Here is a 23509-nt window from a genome sequence, read left to right as displayed (position 1 = left end):
CTCGTGATTGGGCTCATTAAATACCTTCCTTTGACCGAGTGCCAGGTTGCGCTGTTGACGTCATCGCACGGCCGCCGCCTTACGCTCGATGCCACGTTCACCGATTTGAAATGGACGGTTGGATGTGGGCCTCGGGTTATGTGACCTGCATCCGACGGCTCGGGCGGGTCGAGCCCATCCTTATAAAGCTCTCGTCGCCTTCTTCCATCGCATTTTCTCCTTCGCGTGCTCAGCAGCTTTCCCCGCGCTCCTTGCTCCTGTGACCTCGTCCTTCGGCACTCCGGCGACCCTTTGCCCTGTTCTTTCGATCCTCATCTTTTCTATAAGGTTCTTTGCCTTTCTCTCTTCGGTTCTGTGTTTTCTTTGCGTTCTTTGCCGCGTTCTCGTCTTTTGGTTACTGTTCCGTTCCTCTCCCTCAAGCCTTTGTGTTTTCTCCCAATTTCTACCTCCTCCCCTGTTCCGGCGATGGCTAGCTCTTCCCAGCCTGCGGACCTTGCTCTCGGCCCATGGTATACTACCATGGAGTCGCGGTTCGATCGGCGTGATGCCGAGAGCCTGATTAACGCTTTTGACATCCCTTCCGATTTCGAACTGATTTTACCCTCTCCTTCCGCTCGATCGCACAAACCGCCGTGCGGCACTATTTGTTTCTTTCGCGACCAATTCACAGCCGGTCTGTGGTTTCCTCTCCATCCCTTCATTGCCGAAGTTTGTGATTTCTTCGGCATTCTGCTCGCCCAGTTGGTTTCCAACACTTTTCGCCTTTTGTGCGGAGTTGTGGTATTATTTAAGATACACAATATTCCCCTCCGCCCAGAAGTCTTCTATTATTTCCAATATCCCAAGCAGTCTGAGTCGGGCACTTATCTGTTTCAGGCTCGGCCCGGCTTAGTCTTTTTTGATAAACTGTCATCTTCCAACAAACATTAGAAAGAGATCTTCTTCTTTCTTCGTATTCCTGGGCGGCTCCCTTTCCGTACTAAATGGCAGGTCGGACCGCCCACTTCTCCCGAGCTGAAGAAGTATAAAACCCGACCGGACTACCTTCAAGCAGTGAATATGCTAGCCGATCTGAAACTCGATATCAACAAGCTCCTACTTGAAGGAGTGATGTATATATTCGGTTTGAGTCCGAGCCGGACCCCCCTCCCGAGCAGCTCTGGTAAGAAATTTACTTGTGCATTTGCCTTGAGTTCTAACTGATTTTCTTCTCTTTTCCTTGCAGCGAACGTCATAATGGAGTTTGTGCTACTCGGGATCTTGAAGAGAAAAGCGGCCGCGCTCGAGGCTGCAACGACCAAGGAAATGGAGCAGTTGGGCATTGCTCTGGTCGACTCTCACGAGGGTGAGAGCGAGACCAATGCAGGGGAGTCGGCCGCTCAGGCTTCACCTGTGGATGCGGCTGGCGGTGCAACTTCTAGTAAGGAACCGACCGTTCGGGAGGAAGACTTCGATCCAGAGGACGAGCTCCCGCTCGACAGGAAAAGATGACGTGTTGAGATGCCTCTCCGTTTGGCCACCTCCGCTGTGCAAGCGTCCGAGCGGACGGGTACTGCATCTCCCCATGGCAAGGCGCCATCGGTTGAGGCGCTCTCTTCCGACCGGACTCCCTCTCAACTGGATCCGTCTGCGGCCCCCATCGAAGCGGTGTCGGTTAGCTCCCTTCCTCTTGTACCCCGCCGAGTCCGCCACTCGGGCATTCTGTCCACAATGTCCAGCTCGGCCTCCGATCCTTCGGCGTCCGCTCACACAACTTTGGGCCAGCGCCGCACTATTAGGGCCACCCTGCACCTCCCCACTGAGGCGTTTATGGCCGAGTCAGATCAGCCGAAGGCTCCTGAACACATGATCACTATCAAGGGGCCCCTTATTGAGATGTGGGCGGACGCCTGGGCCCGTGTCGCTGTGATGCCGGTTGGCAAACTGGCTGATAGCCATATGCAGCAGGCCACAGGGGTAAGCTTCACTCCTGTTCTTTTATGTAGTCTTCTCGGTTGGCATTTTAACATTCCTGTGTATATCAGAGATGGGTGGAAGACATTGCTGTCGCCAGCTGCTTGGCCTTGGTGGAGGAGGAGCTGAAGAGACTGAAGAGTTTGGGCGGCCCGTCTTCTTCTCAAGGCCCTTCCTATGCCAAGCTGCAGAAGGAGCTCGCAAAGACCAAAGACTTGCTGGAGGCTGAGCGGAAGAAGACGGCCGACCAGGCCTACATGCTGGCCCAATATGAGAAGCAGGTCAAGACCTTTGACCAGAAGATAGAACTCGCCACCACTTGAAAAAATACCGCTATCGTCGACCTGGAAGCGAAGAACGTGGAGGCCTGCGCCCTGGAACAGCGGGTAAAAGAGTTGGCGGATCTGCTGGACCGCGAGAAGAAGGGTCATTCAGCCGAGGCGGCGGCTCTCAAGGACGATTTGAACGCCCTACAGGAAGCTCTCGACGCTTCCCGCACTGCCTTCAAGGAGTACCAGGAGGCGGAGCCAGGTCGTGTCGCCACCTTGAGGCAGAAGTACATCTGCTCGGAGGAATTTGCCGAAAAGGTCTGCGACGGGATGGTCATTGCCATCGAGTTGGCTATCACCGCCACGACGGACTATCTAAAGTCCAAGGGTCAGCTCCCCGAATCTGTGGTCATCCCTGCTACAGAGCATGCAACGCTTCTCACCACCATTCCGAAGCATGTTTTCAATTATCTGGAATGAAGTGTTTTTGTAATCCTTCCGATCGGCGAACTTATAATTTTGGAATGCCAATTTTTGCTCTATTAGCCTTCTGTGAAGTGTTTCTTGTAACTGCACCGCTCGACCTTCATTCCGCACGGAACTTCTGTTAGTTTTTCATTAGGTGTTTTTCTCAACTGCGCCGCTCGATCAAACGACCTTCCTTCCGCATGGAACTTTCGTTAGTTTTTCGTTAGAAGTGTTTTTCTCAACTGCGCCGCTCAGTCAAACGACCTTCATTCCGTATGGAACTCCCGTTAGTTTTTCGTTGATCGGCGCTGGTAAACGCACGCCATTGTTTTCTCCCCGTCCTTAGGATCAAGGCTTGCTGATCATCGGCCCTAGATGCTGGGCCTCAGTCTATCTGCGCGACGCTGTCCCGTCCGGGGGGTTTATAGTCGCCGGTTCGACTCTAGAGTTTAACGTCGCCGCTCGATGGTCTTCCGAGCGGGATATTTATGGTCGCCGCTTTGACCCTAGAGTTTAACGTCGCCGCTCGACGGTCTTCCGAGCGGGATATTTATGGTCGCCGCTTCGACCCTAGAGTTTAACGTCGCCGCTCGACGGTCTTCGAGTCGGGGGGTTTATAGTCGCTGGTTCGACTCTAGAGTTTAACGCCGCCGCTCGACGATCTTCGTAGAGTTTTGCCGTTCGGCAACAAATGCTCATATCCTTTGTCTTTTTTAATTTTCACTCCTGCAGCCAAAGGATACAGACGAACAAAGCATACACGAGATAAATTACACCGGCGCACCTTTCACCCCGCTCGGTACGGCTGGAGATGGTTTGCGCTCCATGGTCGTTCTAGCCGCCGTCTGCCCTCATCTTCCAGATAGTATGCACCCGATCGGAGCTTCTCGACGACTCTGAAGGGCCCCGCCCAGGGAGCTGCCATCTTACTCACATCGCCAACCGACTTCACCTTCTTCCATATTAGGTCGCCGACCTGGAATGCTCTGGGAATTACACGCCTGTTGTAATTCTGCTTCATTCTTTTCCAGTACGCCATCAATCGGACAGCTGCTTTAGCTCGTGCTTCGTCGACTAGGTCCAGCTCCATCTGTCTCCGCTCGGCATTGGCCCCATCGTAGTTCTGGATCCGATCGGACTCAACTCCGATCTCGACTGGGACGACCGCCTCTCCCCCATATACCAAGTGGAATGGTGTTACCCCCGTTCCCTCTTTTGGGGTTGTACGAATGGCCCATAGCACACCGGACAGTTCGTCCACCCAGCTTCCTCCCATGTGATCGAGCCGAACCCGAAGTATTCGCAGGATCTCCCGATTGGCTACTTTGGCTTGACCATTGCTCTGAGGATACGCCACGGAAGTGAAGTGTTGTTCGATGTCGTATCCTCTGCACCATTCCCCGAGCTCCTGACCAACGAATTGTCGCCCGTTATCCGAAATGAGCCGACGAGGAATGCCGAACCGACAAATTATATGCTGCCAGATGAACTTTTTGACCATCTGCTCGGTTATTTTGGCAAGTGGTTCGGCTTCGACCCACTTGGAGAAATAGTCGACCGCCACTAATAAAAACTTCCGTTGCCCGGTCGCCATAGGGAAAGGCCCCACTATATCCATACCCCACTGGTCGAACGGGCAGGACACAATAGATGCCTTCATCTTCTCCGTTGGCCTATGGGAGAAGCTGTGGAACTTCTGACAGGAAAGGCAGGTAGCGACGGTTCGAGCGACGTCTTCCTGTAGAGTTGGCCAGAAGTATCCAGCCAGTAGGATCTTCCTAGCCAAAGATTGCTCGCCCGGATGACCTCCGCAGGATCCTTGATGTACTTCCTGGAGAATATATTCTGCATCTTCCGAGCCGACACATTTCAGCAGTGGGCGGGAGAACGCCTTCTTGTAAAGCTGGTCCCCAATGAACGTGAACCAACCGGCTCTCCTCCTCAGTAGCTGGGCTTCCTCCCGATCGGACGGCGTGGCTTCCGAGCGCAAAAATTCTATTATGGCCGTTCTCCAATTGTTTGGGAACGTGAGGCCTTCCATCCGGTCGATGTGCGCCACCAAGGACTAGGGGTGGGCATCGGCCGGTTTGGTCCGGTTTTACCCTACTACGGTTTTATTTTTTCGGTTTCGGTTTTAAAAATTTTTGATCCAAAACCAAACCATTTTATTACGGTTCGGTTCGGTTTTTATTGTAATACGGTCCGGTTTATACGGTCGATTATATACGGTTTATACAATGAATTAAATTGAATTTGTGCTATTACAAATATTAGTTTATAGACAAAGGAAAAGTATCAATTTATTAAAATAATTATGAATTTAAAGTAATACTAAAATTTTGTTATCCGGTAACAATAAGTAAATATAAATATATAATTTGATTATACTATTATATTATAAATGATTAGAAATTAATCCACTTGTATGATCCAATATCCATAAAAATAATGTTTTAAGTATAATACGGTCGGTTCGGTTTTTTCGATTTTTTGGGAGTCAAAATCGGAAACCGAACCGAATAACCGAATTTTAAAAAACTTAAACCGAAACCGGCCGAAACACAGAAAAAACCGAACAAAAAAAACCAAAAATTTTCGGTTCGGTCGGTTTTTCCGGTTTGAACCAAATTATGCCCACCCCTACCAAGGACACCTGCTCAATCGGCTGCTGGATGACGATCGGTGATATTGAGCTAGCGAGCTTGACTAATCGTCAGCTGACTGATTCTCGGCTTAGGGAATCTTCTGTATGACAACTTCGTCGAAATTATTTCTGAGCTTTTCAAAGGCCTCCACGTAGAGCCAAAGCCTTGCGCTGTTTATCTCGAAGGACCCCGAGAGTTGCTGAGCGGTCAACTGAGAGTCAGAGTACAGCATCACCCGGTGGGCTCCCACATGTCGCGCGGCTTGTAGGCCGGCTATGAGGGCCTCATATTCTGCCTCGTTATTTGTTGTCCGATAATCCAGACGAACGGATAAGTGCATCCGCTCTTCTTGAGGGGAAAGTAGTAAAATACCTATTCCGCTCCCGAGCCGAGTGGATGATCCGTCCACAAATACTTTCCACAAAGCTTCGGGCTCGGGATTCTATACCTCAGTTACAAAATCTGCCAAGGACTGCACCTTGATCGCCGAGCAGGGTTGATACTGGATGTTGAATTCGCTGAGCTCCGTCGTCCACTTAATGAGCCGCCCGGACGCCTTAGGGTTTAGGAGTACTCTTCCTAGCGGGCTATTTGTCATAACGACGATAGTATGCGCCAAGAAACAAGGACGGAGCCTCCGTGCGGCCAGGACTAGGGCGAATGCGAGCTTCTCGAGACTAGTATAGCGAGACTCAGCATCTTTTAAGATGTGGCTCAAGAAATACACTAGCTGTTCTTCTCTGCCTCCCTTTACCAGTGCCGAACCGACAGCATGCTCGGTTGATGACAGGTATATGCGGAGCGGCTCACCCACGTTTGGTTTAGCCAATACAGGTAGTGAGTTGAGATAGGCTTTTAGCTCTTCGAACGCTCGGTCGCACTCCTGATCCCACTGGAACTTGGTGGCCCGGCGCAGGATCTTGAAAAATGGCAAGCTCCGGTCAGCTGTCTTAGAGATGAATCTTGACAATGTCGTTATCCGGCCGATGAGGCGTTGCACATCCCTCAGATTCCTGGGAGGCGGCATGTCTTGCAGTGCTTTCACCTTGCTAGGGTTCACCTCTATGCCCCGCTCGGTCATGATATATCCCAAGAAGCACCCGCCTTTTGCTCCGAACAGACATTTTTGGGGGTTCAGCTTGACTCCATACCTCCTCAGTGTTCGGAAGGTTTCTTCTATGTCTATACAAAGATCGACCGCTCGGAGTGACTTGATTAGTATATCATCCACGTAGACTTCCAGGTTGCACCCGATCTGCTCCCGGAATACTTTGTTCATCATTCGTTGGTAGGTAGCCCCAGCGTTATTGAGTCCGAACGACATCACGTTGTAGCAGTAGGTGCCGTCCGCAGTAACGAAGCTCACTTTGTCCTGATCCTCCCGAGCAAGCGACACTTGGTGGTAGCCCTGGTATGCATCCAGCATGCATATCAATTCGCACCCCGAGGTAAAGTTTACCAGCTGATCGATCCGGGGCAGAGGGTAAAAATCCTTCGGGCATGCCTTGTTTAGATCCCAGAAGTCGATGCAGACTCTCCATTTGTTGCCTGGCTTGGAGACCAGCACCACATTGGCGAGCTAGCTCGGGAATTGCACCTCCCGTATGTGGTCGGCCTCCAGTAGTTTCTCAACTTCAGCTCGGATGATAACATTCTGTTCAGCGCTGAAGTCCCTCTTCCTCTGCTTCACTGGCCGAGCGTCCGGTCGGACGTGGAGTTCATGCTGCGCTACGCTCGGCGAGATCCCCGACAGTTCATGAGTTGACCAAGCGAAGACGTCACAGTTTCATTAGAGACATCCGATCAGCTCCTCCTTCTGGCCTGTCTCCAGGTCGGACGCTATGAAAGTCGTGGCCTCCGATCGGGTAGGGTGGATCTGTACCTCCTCCTTTTCTTCATAAACTAAAGAAGGTGGCTTTTCGGTTATAGCGTTTACCTCGACTCGTGGCACTTTTCGAGCAGATTTAGCCTCGGCTCGGACCATCTCTACGTAGCATCGTCGGGGTGCCAGTTGATCCCCTCGGACTTCTCCAACTTGGTCTTCTACTGGGAACTTGATTTTCTGTCAGAAGGTGGAGACGACCGCTCGAAACTCGTTGAGAGCCGGTCGCCCCAAAATCACATTGTACGCGGAGGGAGCGTCGACTACAATGAAGTTGGCAGCCCGCGTTCTTCTGAGCGGCTCCTCTCCCAGCGAGATAGCTAGCCGTACCTGTCTGACTGGCAAAACTTCATTACCGGTGAACCCGTAGAGAGGGGTTGTCATCGGCAGCAACTCGGCTCGGTCGATTTGCAATTGGTCGAATGCCTTCCGGAAGATTATGTTGACTGAGCTGCCTGTATCAATAAAGATGCGGTGAATAGTATAGTTAGCTATTACCGCTCGGATGATGAGGGTGTCATCATGCGGGACTTCGACTCCCTTGAGGTCCCTAGGCCCAAAGCTGATCTCGGGCCTGTTCGCCCACTCTTGACTGCAGCCAACTGCATGGATCGTGAGCTGCCTTGCATGCGCCTTCCGTACCCTGTTGGAGTCGCCTCCAGTCGGCCCTCCAGCGATGATGTTGATTTCACCCCTCGACGTATTGCCTCTATTCTCCTCCTCCCGAGCGGATGATCGGGGTCTTTCATGCGATGCCCGATGAATGACCCTGTGCTGCGGGTTATGTTGTCGCTCGGGCGATCTCCTTTCTGTACGTCGGCCAGGACTTTGATGCTGACGTCGTCGGCTCACCGAAGGTTATCGACGGCGATAGCTCCTTGGTGTAGGATGAGTGATTGGGGGGAGGCTCCGACAGTCGTGGGTGTTGTGAGTTGCTGACTGATGGAGCGAACAAAACATGGGAGTCCATATTTTCCCCTTGGGCTTAGGTCGATCGGCCGCTACTTGTTGAACGACATGCGGCCTTGCTTGCTGATGAGGACGGGCTACCTCTGCGCGGGGTCCTCTCGGTGGTTGATAATTGGAAGGCGGCTTCCGCTCAGCATGAGCTGGTGACTCGGATGGTGCTTCCTTTTTCCTCGCCATCTGAACTTCCTCCATGTTGATGTACTCGTTGGCCTTGTTCAACATGTGGTCGTAGCTGCGAGGCGGCTTTCTGATGAGTGAACGGAAGAAATTCCCGTCCACGAGCCCTTGTGTGAACGCGTTCATCATCGTTTCTGAAGTGACCGTCGGGATATCCATGGCCACCTGGTTAAAACGCTGGATGTAGGCTCGGAGCGACTCCTTCGAGCCTTGTTTGATGGCGAACAGACTGACGCTAGTCTTCTGGTAGCGTCTGCTGCTCGCGAAGTGATGGAGGAATGCCGTGCGGAACTCTTTGAAGCTTATGATCGATCCGTCCGGCAACCTCCGGAACCATCGTTGCGTCGATCCCGAGAGGGTGGTGAGGAACATCCGACACTTCACACCATCTGTATATTGATGCAATGTGGCAGTGTTGTTGAAATTACCCAGATGGTCGTCCGGGTCGGTGGTCCCGTTGTATTCCCCGATCACCGAGGGTGCGTAATGCCTTGGTAGTGGGTCGCGCAGGATGGCCTCGGAGAATTGTCTATTGATCCGCTCGGGGGACGAGTCTATCCGCGGCGCCTTGCCCTTCCTTGCGTTGCGGAGGGGCACCTCATCAGACGAAGAGCCCCGGTCGAGGTTGGCTTGCGCGACTTCCGAGGGCGTTTGGAATAAAGCCCGATGGAACGGTATCGGGGCGGGCGGGGCTTCCACCTGAGTGCCGGTCGGCCCTTTGTTCTAGCCCCATATTAAGAGCTGCTCCGGTCGGTCGTCTGGTGTCGCCCGACCGCCTCATGCCGACGTTGCCTGTTGCGCTATCCGATCGGCTTGAGCCTTTTGCTGTTGCTCAACTATCTTGGCTGCCCGCGCTTGAATGAGCGCGTCTAGTTCTTCGGGAGAGAGTGTCACCATGAGTTGGCGTCCAGCTTTTTCCATTGTCTCTGCTCGGATTCAGGAGCGTTCCCACAGACGACGCCAATTTGATCCTGTCCGAGCGCTGAGTCGACGGACACTAGGGACGTGACACTCTCCGCTGTCTCTGACTGGTGATGTGGATCTCTGGCAAACCTACAAAGAAGCCGAGCCGGGAGGGGTTTCCCGGCGACGATCCTCCGACGCTCAAGTCAGGCAGTGAAGAAGTAGAGGAGCAAAGTAACGCTACTGTGGCTACAGTGATGATAATCGCATACCTCCGTCGAACTCTGGGGGTCCTTATATAGGACCTTGGGGAGGCACGGGTACGCTTCTCGATGCATGCGCGCTTCCCCAAACATATCTCAGTAGGGTTGTGTCAGAAAAGCATGTCTGACGCCATTCTGCAATCGTCCGAGCATATCCCGGATGTGACGGTGGAAACTTCCATCGTACGATACTCTGTCCGCTCCGGGCGCCGACCATGCTGTTTGTCGGCGGCAGGTGTCTCGAGGATGAAGTTACCAGCTGTCCTTTTTGTCTCCTTGCGCTCTTACTTGTTCCCGAGCCAAGCGGACCAGCCGCTCGGTGCTCATGGCATCAAGGAATGCGCATATCTCGACCCGGGCGGGGAAGCCCTGCTCATGTGCTCGGATGAGATTGCGCCTTATTATCCTATGATTCGTCTGAGCAGCCTGTCCGCTCGGCCCAGAGACTTTTTTTTATCTTAGAGCATTGGAAACTCGACCCCTGGTCAGGCTGTCTTTCTTCCGGCCTGGGAGCCTCCCGGCCGGATGTTCGGTCGGCCGATTGCTCGGTCGGCTCTCTAGTCCGCTCGACGTGACCTCTGGCCGTGACAGCGGTCACTAGTGTGGCTGCCGGATTGCGGCTGGATTTCATCCGGATTCCGATTGTAATCTGGCCATGAATCAGTTGGGGTCTGGCAGCAAACGGATTTCGACTATGATCGTGCCAGATCGACGTTGGCATCCAATAGCGATTGAGCCAGATCACGGCTAGATGTCATGCTTCAATCCCCCAAGAGTTTATCTTCCCCGAGCTATAGTTGGGGTGGGTGCAGGTACATATATCTCTCTGAATTTATCTAGTTGTTGACAATCAAAACAAGGCCAAAAAAAACCAAGTGATTAGGATGAGCTTTCGGCTAATAACCCTATGCATTAGCCAGTGAATGAAATCGGATACAGCTCTTGCTTCTGCGTCGTCGGTGGAGGCGATTTTTCATAATTAATTAAAATCAAACCAAAAAAAAAAAACCAAACCAAAATAAAAAGATTATTTTCTAATTAACTAAATTTTTTTATAAGTCAGATATTAAATAACCGAATGATTCTAATTATTATCATATTCAAATATATTAATCCGTTTTTCAATTTAATTGATTTGTTTTTTTTATAAAATTTAAAATCAAAACTGAATCAATCAAATAAATTGAAAAATCAAAAAAAAAATTTAAAAATTAAAATTTTAAATTTCATCAATTAATTTGATTTAATCAAACTTTTAATAAGAATTCAGAACTCTAATTAAAACTCTCTACATCCATTTAATTTAGACAAAAAAAAATCTCAACAGAATAAAATTATTTAAATGCTCTGGGCATTGTTTGGAATTATCTTTTACAATGGAATGGCAGCAAAATCGATGGGATAAAGAGAATTGGAAAAGGATCAATAGGATCGATACGACCCTATATTAGGCTATATATATATTTTTATTATAACAACTTTATTTGCCTTTAAATTGAGTCATGAACCTTTCTTTTTTTTTAGGCCAGAGGTTCCAAATCCTAAAGATCCTATCCTAATTAACTCCAAATCGACCCTGCTAGGATCACGATAAACTATATGTCAAAGATACTTTCCAATCATTTTCCATACAAATACATATTTTAAATAACTTCATATAGAAATATCAGTTTTCTGCAATTAGTAACAATTTTTATTCTTTAAAAAAAAGAGTCTAATCAAATTAATAACATGCATCCTTAGATGACACAAAAGAACGAGATTGCTAATTACCTGATGCCAACCTAAAAAAAACAAAGAGAGATTTCTAGCAATTGATTGAGATCGAAGGATAGCTCGAGCAGTCAGTCTAAGCAATCAAGAAACAATCAGGGGGAAAAACTTGGATTAACTGATTAATATGAAAATTTCCCGAATAAAGCAAGTTAATACCTTTTTAAATTTCTCATGAGAGCAAATATATCACATTTATTATAATTTTAAACATTACTAAAGTCGTTCTCATTGTAGCTTCGCTACAATTTAAAGAATCATCTAACCTCAAGGATGAGGAATAGATGATGGTCATTGTGATAGTATGCACCGAACAAGGATACAAAAGGAGCAATATGAGTCTATCATCCGGTGAGCTTGAGAGAAACTTGTACATGCTTCAATGGTGATATGATTCCTCTTGCAGGCCGAATGAAGGTATAAGTAACAAAGAGGAGGAATACGACCAAAGGTGCATTTTGGAAGTCCATTTTATTGCAGTTGAGAACGGCAATCATCGATAACCATTATGATCGGAAAAAAGAATTATGACAGTGATGACTCCCAAGGAGATCTGAGAGTGATCTTTCCACAGTTCCCTACATCTATCTTGTCGAATTGATTGCAGATCAGCTTGATGTCATTATCAGAAACCTTTTCCATCTCCTTGAGCTTGTAAATAACAAACTCTGATTTACTGCAGAGAAGTATATAAAGAAGATAAGTCGCATGATCGAACAAATTGTGGTTAGAGAAAAATAGCCAAAAGAATAAAGCAGATAAAGAAATCCACAATAAATCTGAGAACTGGAAACATGTTTGAGCATACAGAGATAATTAGGAGAAAAAAATAGTAGAAAAGAAAGGGGGGAATTGAGAGTAAACTAAATGAAAGAAATCAAAAGAAAAGGGAGACAAGATGAATAAAGATTGAAAAGTGTTGTCCATAAAAAACGTGAACTTCCTATTAGAAATGACAAATGAGAATCACAAACAACTAAAACTGCCAACTCAGTATCTCATCGTCTAGGGCATCGGCAAACTGGCATGAGTAATTGAACTCTTAATTTGCCAACAGTAGTGCATATCAATCTGAAACAAATAAGATGCAAATGTACACATTCAACAATTGAACTCTCTATGTAAAAACCACTTTAAGTAAAGCCTAGACAGATTAACATCATAAGGGCATTTCTTTGCATTTGAAACGAGTTCAGTCTCCTTACAAGTGAACAACTTTCAAATCTCATTTTCTCTGTTGAGATAGAAAAATTGATAATCCACCAATAATTCAGTTAATCTAGAGAGGAATAATGTTCAACTTTATGCACCCATGGTAAATAATGAATCCTTGAGATCTGCAATGTTTACATAATCCTTTCAAAACTCAGTTCTTTTTGTAACATTTTACACCTTTTGAAACCAATTTTCACCTTGGATTTATTTGGATTTATTTTTCATAAAAATAGGTTCTACATGACATTATTATCCACTAAATTTCAACCTAGTCTTCCTCTTCAACTCTCATGTTTCTCCAATTTGCTGGTAACAAGATGGGATTAAATGAAACAGATACTGCTCAATTTATTCTTTTTCTTACTCTCCAAAGTATACAGCCAAATCTAACTTACAGCATGACTTATCATTTCTCAAGATTACTATTTATTTTCCCTTTTAACTTCTTGACCAGTTAAATGCGTTCTGCAAAGCAATTCTCTGTGCATACAAAGGATAATGCTTCCAAACCAACTCTTTGAGTTGAGTCTGAAGGACGAAAACTTTAAAACTGCTAAAGAAAGACATCAAAAGGAACAAGCGACAAAGCAAATCCTCATGCCAAGAACAGTGCACATTAATTGAATTAGTTCTGTAACTCCGTTCTAGATTCTTCCATACAGCAGCATGTCATTATCTCACGTATGTATGAATCTTGTCAGACTCATCACACTCAATTTGTCAATACTATTCGTTTTTTGAAAAATGAGATATCTAATGCATGACTAGATCAACACGAGGAAGAAAGAACTAGGAAACAATAGTAGTTCGAGCAAGTTAACTCACGTCACAAATCCGTCGTTGTCCATATCAGCAGCAAGGAATTCTGAGACAGTCATGTCCCTGGAAAGCACCCATTGTGCTATGCTCCGGTGCCTCTTGTGGATTCTCGCCTCAGCCAAGTAAAGAAACGCTCGAGCCACAGCAAGGGTGGAGACGAGAAGCCACAGCGAGGCAAACAGTCTGCCGGGCAGCGTCTTGAATGCTTTGTCCCCGTACCCGACCGTGGTTACAGACATCACAGAGAGGTAAAAGGAGTCGAGCCACCCAAGCCGCTCCACAAAGCGGAGCACGCCAGTGCCGAGGCTGATGCAGAGCAGGACGACGAAGAGGGCAAGAGCGACTTTCATCCGTATCCTCATCCGCCCCTTCTTGACGTCGATGATGTAATTCTGGGCAATGCTGCGTCCATTCTGGCTTTCATCCTGATTTTTTTGATGCGTATACTTCTTGTCATCGATCTTGTTCAAGGCGGAGAGGATGAGGGACTCCTGGACGTCCAGCACGTAAGATACCGTCCCGGAGAGAAGGATGTCTACAAATCCGAAGCCGATGATGACGAACAAGACGCAGAAGATCTTAGCAAAGGCGGTGGAGGGGGTGATGTCGCCGTAGCCGATGGTGCACATGGTGACGATGCAGAAGTAGAGGGCGTCGACCACTGGATGGGTCTCCGTGCCTTGGAAATGGTGGTGATTGAAGGTGTAGACGGCGACCCCAAAGGCGAGGTAGGCGAGGAGGAGGAAGAAGGCCTGCTTGATAATGGACGGCCGATCGGGGTTGTGGGGATGATGGGAAGGGACGACGTCATTGATGGCGGACATGGCCGGCGCAGTGCGGGATCGGTGGAGGTTGATCTTCCAGTGGTCGGAAGAGGAAGGGTTAGGGTTGAGATTGTTGGAGGAAGATCCATCGGGTTGTTGGTCGGAGGCGGTGGCGAGGTGGCCGAAGATGAGGAGGTCTTTGAGGGAGGAAGCGGTGGCGGTGGTAGGGGTCGAGATGGGAATGGTGACTTCGCCGTCTTCAGGAAGAGGGCACAGTCCGGAGGAACGCGGAGTGGAGGAAGTAAGGGAGGGCCTCCGCTGGTGAACCGGCTGCGACGCCGGAGAGCCGGTTCTGATCGACAGCAACGGTTCTGTTTCCATGTGTTTGTGGAAATGCCTTCAGCAATGAGCTCCCCAAAACTACGATGCACAGATGGATACTTTAAAATTTACCCACCCGGAAAAATCTTTTTTTTAATATGTTTTTTTTGGAAATATTAATTTAGCAAGGAGTAGAATTATTGTTGTAAACGAGCTAATTATTTGATAAAGTAATCAAACTAGGTTAAATTAAGTTTAAAATGAACTAAATTCGTTGAAATGATTGTTTAATTTTGACTTGATTTTTTCTCTTAGTATAAATTTAGTTTAATCTTAATTTAAACTTAGTTTGAAATTTTTATATTTTAAATTTATTTGGTTAACTGTTGAATTTAATAATATAAATTTATTTATTTATTTTAATTTTTTTAAATTTTATTTAATATGTTGATAAAAGAGTTATTAATGAACATTGTTGATGAATAAATTTGATGTCGCGTGTGTAATATAATATATTGAAATCACATTGACCATTTATAATGAAATTATATTAATTAAAATATTTTAACATTAAAATACTAAAGTATAATCATTAGGGTAAAGTACCTGATTTTTGAAAATCTGAATTATTTGGGTCTTTGAAAATCCGAATTATTTGAATTTTCGAATGTCACTTCCCTATGAAAAAAATTAATTTAATTTAATATTATATTTATCTTAGTAAAAAAAAACTAAGAAACATATATTTTTTAAGATTGTCGGCATAAAATATTTATAAAAATTTCTTTGATGTTGTCAATTGTAAGATGTAGGACTAAAGAGAATTATATTTTTTTTATAAAACAATCAGAAAAAATTAATGATGAGAAAAATTCATAATAATATTAGTCTCGAATTTTATATCACTGATTATTTCATTTATGGAATTACTAATAAACCTTGAAATTATTTTTAGTATGAATAGAAAAAAGAATATTAACATAAATTTATTTTAGGCTTCATCAAAATTAATTAGTAAAATAAGGAGATTTTTAATAAAATAATAAAATATATTAAATAAATATAAATAAATTTTTATAAAGTTAAACATCAAATTTATTTAGGAACGTTTTATTCATTTTACAGTCCTATCTATCTAGAATCACGGACCGTCCTTTTAATCTCTGGATTTTGTAAAACACCAGAAAAACCCCTTGATTAATTAGTTACACCACAGAAGTATTGAATAGTTTTGAAAATCAAAGAAAATGGCGGGTTATTATGAAAACTAAAGTGATTGCCGCTTTTTTTTTTTCCAAGTATAAATAAATTCTCTGCTTTTGTTCATTCGAAATCCTCATCGTTTCCTTCTTTCGCTTCCTCCACAAGAAACAGAGAGCAGAGAGGTTCCAATGGCCGCCAGATTTCTTCATTGCTCGCTGCCAGTCTTATGGGCCAGAAAGTGGCCTCAAACAGAGCCCCGTCGCTCTTCCCCTCCGCCGTCTCTTGTCCTCAGGCCAGATGAGGGAGACTGCGCGCATCCTAGACCTCATGCTGTCGCGTTCCCCGCTCGCCCTTCGCGGCGGGGTTCCGCTGCTTCCTCCCCGATCGTCTCCTCTGCTGCCGATGCAGAAGCAAGAGCTGTATGCGATCTCATTCACTAGGCTAATGCTACTGCTTCTGCCTCCAACGACGCTGGGATAATAAATTTATTTAAAATAGTTTTAATTTTTAAATATTATTTTAATTTTTATTTTTTAGATAAGATTTTAATATTTTTATAATTATATATATCTATGAATATTTATAAAAAATTAATTCTCGATTGACCGCCCATAAATAGTACAATATTAGAATGACGCTTGAGAAATTCAACAACAAGTTATTGTAACATATTTTTTTTTATAAAAAAAATATTTTAATATTATATTTTATCTTAATTAAAATATCGAGAAAAGTATATGATCTGGTAATGATGAGGGGGCACACTAAGAATAGGTTAAAGTGATGAAGATCGGTTGACATGGAGGATAAGTTACGGCCGAGTGGACCAGTCCTTGCCAAGCGAACTAGTCATGACCAAGTCAATCAGTCATGGCTAAGCGCACCAATCACTATCAAGCGGACCAGTCATGGTTGAACGAGCCAATCACTATCGAGCGGATCAATCACTGTTGAGTAGACTAGTCAAGATCGGTCAGTTGGTGATGGCTCTGATAAGATATCTCTTCAAATCCCTTTGGGAGAATGTGCTACTAACACCAAGCATGACTTACAAACAAATCACACGACGAAAGCTTCTACTGTTCCATCATAAATTTGTATGTCATGTTAAGGTATAGTATCAAAAGTACTTTCTCGACAAGTTTTTCATAAAAAATTTGGGAAAATGTGCCCACTTGGGGAAGCATGCACGCAAGCTACAGGAGCTCTATATAAAGGGGGTCTAAGTACCGACGAAGATACGCGCACGTGCTATCTATTACTCGCATCTTCATTACTGTTGCTCCACATATTTTCCGATGACTAATTTGAGTGTCGGAAGGCCAACGCCGGGGACCCCTTCTCTGGTATGGCACTAATGATTCTTGTGTTGCAGGGCAAAGCTAGGTCTACATTCGGTCAACCCAGAGGCCACATCCCCGGCTAACCATCTCCACGACTTTCGGACATGATCATATTGGCGTTGTCTGTGGGAATGTAGCCTGCATCTGAAACATGAAAATGGAGGACATTGGACGACTCATCATCGTGACTTTAATAAAGGAGAAGCTGGATATGCTGATACAAGCTCGAGCTGCAATAATGGTGGAGCAGCAACAGCAGCAAGCACTAGCCAAGCGCCAAACACATGAGTCTGCGGGATCAGTAACAGGATAGCTAGCTGAAGGCAAAGACCGAGTGGATTATGCATCCGTTCAAGGGCAGAATAAGAGGTCAAACGACACATACGAGGATGTGCCCAATGCGCCAATCCCCTTCCATCGGGCACTATTCTAGACTCCATCGGAGGAACAGTGTCGAGCGAAGAAGGAACTAAGATCTTCTTTAGATGACGCGCCCGTCCGGGACGCGCGAAAAGGGAAAGCACCAAGGAATGACGATTCACCCGAGCGAATCAACCTACAGTTCTTCCAAGCGATATTAGGCGACCCTCTGCCAAGACACTACACCTCGCTGGTGATCGAGGAATACAATGGAAAAATTGATCCGAACGATCAGCTGGACAAGTTCGATAACGCGACAACGCTCCACCAGTACACCGATGGAGTGAAGTGTTGGGTCTTCCTCGCCATCCTTTCTAGATCGGCGCAACGTTGGTTTAGCTGCCAACCGATCGGATCAATTCACAGTTTTAAAGATTTCCGAACGGCGTTCTTACACCACTTCGCCAGCAGTCGCCGCTACTAAAAGACGAGTGTGAGTTTGTTCACGTTGAAGCAAGGATCCAAGGAGGCACTGAGGGCTTACATCAAGCGGTTCAACCAGGAGGCTATGGATATCCCATCGGTCTTCTCGGAAATACTAGTAAATGCCTTCTCACAGGGGCTTACCAAAGGAGAATTCTTCTGCTCCCTCATCCGAAGACCGCCAAAGACTTTGACCATCTACTCAGGAGGGTCACAGAATATATCAACGTGAAAGAAGCTCAGGTGACTTAGAAAAAGGAGGGACCTATTACTGATCCGAACGGCCAGGCCAAACGAGAGCCACCCCCACTTGTAGGAAGCCTTAGATAGGCCCGATTGAATCTTCTGTTGACCCAAGAGAAGAAAGCAGGTCGGGACGTGGATCAATCACCGACCAGGAGACATAGTCCATTATGTGACTACCACAAATCCCATCATCATTCTACCCACAAATGCCATCAGCACGCTATGAAGCTCCGACAAATGGTGGAGTCAAAAGGAGGTAATTAAAAGGTCATCCCGATGCTGCTCCCGAATGCCTTCACCAGAAACATAAGAGGGGAAATCTACTAGATGCTCGGACTAAAAGCCTGAACAACTTCACCATGTAATATCCGAGCGAGCTGAAATGACTTGTTGAGCGGGACGAAATGACTTGCTGTGGATCAAGGATGGTCTCTCGACTAATACTTATGAAATGAACTCCCAACCAGAATTGCTAAATCAGTAAGCTGCTCAGCTGGCATTCGGGTTCATACATCATGCCTCCCGCAGAAGGCCGGTCGGTTCATTCAGCCAGTCGGACCATATCTTAAAAATCCAAGGCACTCGAGTTCACACATCGTGCCTCCGAGATTCAAAGGCACTCGGGTTCATATACTGTGCCTTAGGGAATCAAAGGCATTCAGGTTCGTACACCATGCCTCCAACGGAAGGTCGATTGACTCATTTAGCCAGTCGAACAATAGCTTCAGAATTAAGAGCACTTGTGTTCACACACCGTGCCTCCAAGATTCAAAGGATCTCAGGTTCATACACCGTGCCTTGGGGAATCAAAGGCATTCAGGTTCATACACCATGCCTCCAGCGGAAAGCCGACCAGTTCATTTAGCCGGTCTAACCATATTCGCCAATTACAAGTATCTTAAGGCGAGCAACGACTATAAACCCTTGAATCAAAGACAACCGTAGCCAAACATCATCTATCAAGCCCTTGATATCCTGAGGGGAAGGAGTTCTGGGTTACACCAATAGTCCAGTCAGTGACTTGGCAACCTCCTTTGACTAGACTTAAGGGGAAGACTTGTGATCCGGTAATGACGAGGGTGCCCACCAAGGATATGCCAAAGTGATGAAGATCGGCTGACGTGGAGGACAAGTTATGTCCAAGCGGACCAGTCATTGCCGAGCGGACCAATCATGACCGAGCAGACCAGTCATAACTGAGAGGACCAGTCACTACCGAGTGGACCAGTCACTGCCGAGTGGACTGGTCAGTTGATGATGGCTCTGATAAGATATCTCTTCAAATCCTTTTGGAAGAATGGACCGCTGACACCAAGCATGACCTACAGGCGGATCGTGCGGCCGAAGTTTCCACTGTCCTATCAGAGATTTACATGCCTTGTTAAAGTAGAGTGTTAGAAGCACTTTTTCAGTAAGTCTTTTCATAGGAAACTTGGGAAAGCATGCCCACCTGGGGAAGTGGGCACGCAAGCTACAGGAGCTCTATATAAATGGGTGTTGTCTACTACTTGCATCTTCATTACTGTTGCTCCACATATTTTTCAGTGACCACCTTGAACGTCGGAGGGTCAACGTTGGAGACCCCTTCCTCGGCCCAACACTAATAATTCTTGTGTTGCAAGGAGAAGGTCTACATTCGGTCAACCGAGAGGCCACATCCTCGGCTAACCATCTCAATAACTTTTGGATAGGATCAGTATGCTTTTTAACATCACCGCCTTAGGGTATTTATAGAAACTTCTTTGCTCGTAATGTTTTCAATTTTAAGATGTGGGACAAAATAAAATTTTATATTACTAATTGATTAATGAGAAAAATTTTCAATAATACGCCATAGCTGCGTTTTGAATTCTAAATCCCTGATTAATTAATGAGAAAATATTCAATAATATGCCACAACTGAATCTCAAATTCTAAATCACTGATTGATTAATGAGAAAAATTCACAATAATACACTATAAGTATTGAACTCTAGATCCCTGATTGATGCGTTTATGAAAATTATTAATAAACCTTGGAATTATTCTCGATGTGAAAAAAAAATGATATTAACGTAATTTTATTTTGGACTTCAGCAAAATTAGTTAGTAAATGAGTTAGTATATATATAATGTGGATATAGAAGAGAGGGCCCCACAGGGATTTCGGGAGAGGAGGGGGCAAGGGCACAAAGGTCTTTTCATATTGGGAGGGTTTTTGTTTTAAAGAGGGCATTGTTCAAAGAGGAGAGGAGGTCTTCGGCTAGCTTCTTCCGCCACTGCCACCACAGCCGTGTAGGCAGACACTGCCTTCGCCTCATCGCCAACACCGGCCACCACTCCCCTCCTCCTTCTCCACGTCGATGCTGCCCAAGAGCACCGTCATCGCCTAATGCAAGCTGATGCCACCTCACGCATCGGTGTCACCTTCGCTGCTAAAATCCGCACACCATTCCCTCCGGTGTCCCTTCTAGCAACAACCGCCTCACTCACGAATGAGGACGCGGTTGCCGCCCTCCTCCCTCTCCAGCTACGATGCCTCTTTCCCTCTTCTCCTCTGCTCTCTCTCGACCAGGCCGCATCTAGCGGCCGCTGGCTTCACAACTGCCCTCGTTGCCTTGTCACAGGCACCACGCACCGTAGCCCCCCTTGAGGCAAGTGCCATGCGTTGTAGTCCCCCTCGTCGATAGCCTCCACATGCTAGCCATGACGACTCAATTAGCGTTATGACTAGCTCACCGGTCTATCAGAGGGCGCCTCCCTGGCCAAGGGTACATTCACCGTACTCATTCTTTATTCATTTCAGTATGCTACTATTAGCATGTTCCTTATATATTCGTGGGATCCACCTTGAGCATCAGGGTGCCAGGGACTGGGGAAATCCGGTCGCTGTCTGCTGGTAGCGTTGACCAGAGATCGTCTGATAACTTGATCAACATAAAAGACAGTTCATCATACCCTCCCCTCCGGGTTATAACAATTCAGTTAACATTTCAGCCACATCACACTGGCAATTCCGTCTTCTAAGATTCCTGGCAGGATCATATTTGGCGTCGTTTGTGGGAACTTAGCCTGATCTGGAACGTGAGATGAACGACGCTGGAAAACTCTTTGCTATCATTATAGTTCCGAAAGATTTCGACAAACATATTATATTCTTTTCCCAACTCCACGGGTATTCTGGAGTCGAAGGATCGAGTCAGATTATCAGCGGATCAGCAAACAATTTTTCTATTATATTCCTACTCACTCTACGAGTATTCGGGAGTCGAGGGACCTAGTTGGATCCTCAGTCGATCAGTAGGTTAGCTTTTCCATTATATTTCCTCTCTTGATCGCAGGATCTGTTATAGCTCCCCATTTAGAGACTAGGGGCCTTACTATCTGATCAGGAATTAGGGGATCGATTCCCCGATTGGATGTGTTATGGGCTTTGCTCCCTCATATTGCTACGAGCTCCGCTCCCATTGACATCAGGCTTCACCTCCCCCATTCGGGGTTAACCTATCACCACTAGTCTCAAACCGGAATATAGCCTCCGGGTTTCACACAGGGCTTGTCCAGACTCCCGAGCCACCGCCGGGTTATAAGCGAGCATGCTCTTGCGTCTCAAAATTATATAGCCCCCAGATTGCATATCGGGCTTATCCCAGACTCCCAAGTCACTGGCCAGGTTATAAGCAAGCTTGCTCTCATGTTTATATTTCAAACTCCCTAGTCGTTTGGTCGGGTTATACTTATGTTCCAAACTCCCGAGTAGCCAACCAAGTTATAAGCGAGCTTGCTCTCATGCTTATATCTCAGACTCCTGAGCTATTCGATCGGGTTATACTTATGTTCTAGACTCTCGAGTAGCTAAGTGGGTTATAAGCGAGCTTGCTCTATTTTAGACTCTCGATCCATTCGACCGGGTTATATTTATGTTCTAGACTCTCGAGTATCCAACTGGGGTATAAGCAAATTTGTTCTCATGTTTATATTTCAGACTCTTGAGCCATTCGGTCGGGTTATGATAGGGAGCCTTGGTAGCCGGCTTGAGGGAGTGAATAGCCCTGAAAAAAAATAACCTTCCTCGAACTTTAATAACTTAATTAACATTAACACTTGCATAAAAATAATTAAAAAACTATAATTAAAAAGAGGAGGCATAGTGGATTTATTTGGTTATAACCGGAGAGGTTGTTAATCCAAGGAAGATGAAAAGCTCAGTAAAAATCTCCTCTAGTTGGAGAAGCCTCTTACAGCAATTAAATCTCACAATTAGAAATCTAAACTCAAAAGGAAACACTAACAAGTGCTCTATCTAGACTTCTGGGACTAGGACTGTATTTATAAACCTGGTCGAGGTGCTTGGAAGGGTTCCAGGTGTTGTGATATGCCCGATGCGGTGTGTGCTAAAACACGTTTCGTAAACATGCGTAGTGAAAAATAAACAATAATAATTCCTAAATTATTACATCACACGCACCATGCGCATACAAGGATACAACATGCCAACCATGATCGCATAATTAAATTTTTACGGAAAGTAAATTTACGCTAGGTATACCTTATGGATGACCTGTAACAAGAAGGGCATCAACCATAGTGACGTTGTCAAACCTCGCCTCTATTCGTATCTGTTAGGACTGAAAAGTAGCTAGAGGGGGGGGGGGGGTGAATAGCTTCGCGTGTGCTCGTCGTGCTTCGTTGCTTGTTTCTTCAAAGTGATGCGCAGCGGAATACAAAGAAACAAACTACAACAATGCTAACAATAGGATTTTACTTGGTATCCACCTCACAAGAGGTGACTAGTCCAAGGATCCACGCACACACACACACCTCCACTAATAAACACTCCTTGTCGGTAACTACCGAAGGCGGAGAAGCCCTACAAGACTCTCAATACAAGTAGAAGAAAGGGTAGTAAAGAATAAGCAAAAGCTTACAAGAGATGCAGTAAAAACCCTAGCTTCTTCTTCTTCTCGTTGCAACTCGCCTCTTGACTTGGATGAACCTCCAAGAACCTTCAAGAACTGGCGGTGAGGAGCTTAGAGAGTGCTGGGGAGGAGCTGTGATGAATCTGGAATGAATCGGTGAAGTTCTACTGAAGGAACCGCACGCCAACAGCTATAAACGACGCCAACGGTCGAATCCCAATCGATTGGATTGCTCCCAATCGATTGGGGAGGCTTTGGATCGATCCACGGATCGATCCAGAGCGCCTCTGTGCTCTGGAGAAAATGCCTGGATCGATCCACGGATCGATCCAACGCTTATCGCGCGAACCAGCAGCGTCCCAATCGATCGGCTGATCGATTTGGACCTCTGGATCGATCCACGAATCGATCCAGAGGCTCTCTGTTCGCTGGGAAAGGCCTGGATCGATCCACTGATCGATCCATCTCCTGGATCGATCCACTGATCGATCCAGATCTTGGTTTTTTGCCCAAAACCAAGTCCCGAGCCTCTCAATCCAATATTCGGTCAACCTT

The 23509-nt window shown here is 46.3% G+C and overlaps 1 pseudogene; it reads right to left on the bottom strand.

Moving 5' to 3' along the window:
* Window positions 1-11507: 11507 nt before the first annotated feature.
* LOC121973501 lies at window positions 11508-14518 on the bottom strand (annotated as a pseudogene).
* Window positions 14519-23509: the final 8991 nt, after the last annotated feature.

This window comes from Zingiber officinale, chromosome 4A (assembly GCF_018446385.1).
Source record: "Zingiber officinale cultivar Zhangliang chromosome 4A, Zo_v1.1, whole genome shotgun sequence".
In the NCBI taxonomy this organism is placed as follows: Eukaryota; Viridiplantae; Streptophyta; class Magnoliopsida; order Zingiberales; family Zingiberaceae; genus Zingiber; species Zingiber officinale.
This window is presented reverse-complemented; position numbering and strand designations above follow the sequence as displayed.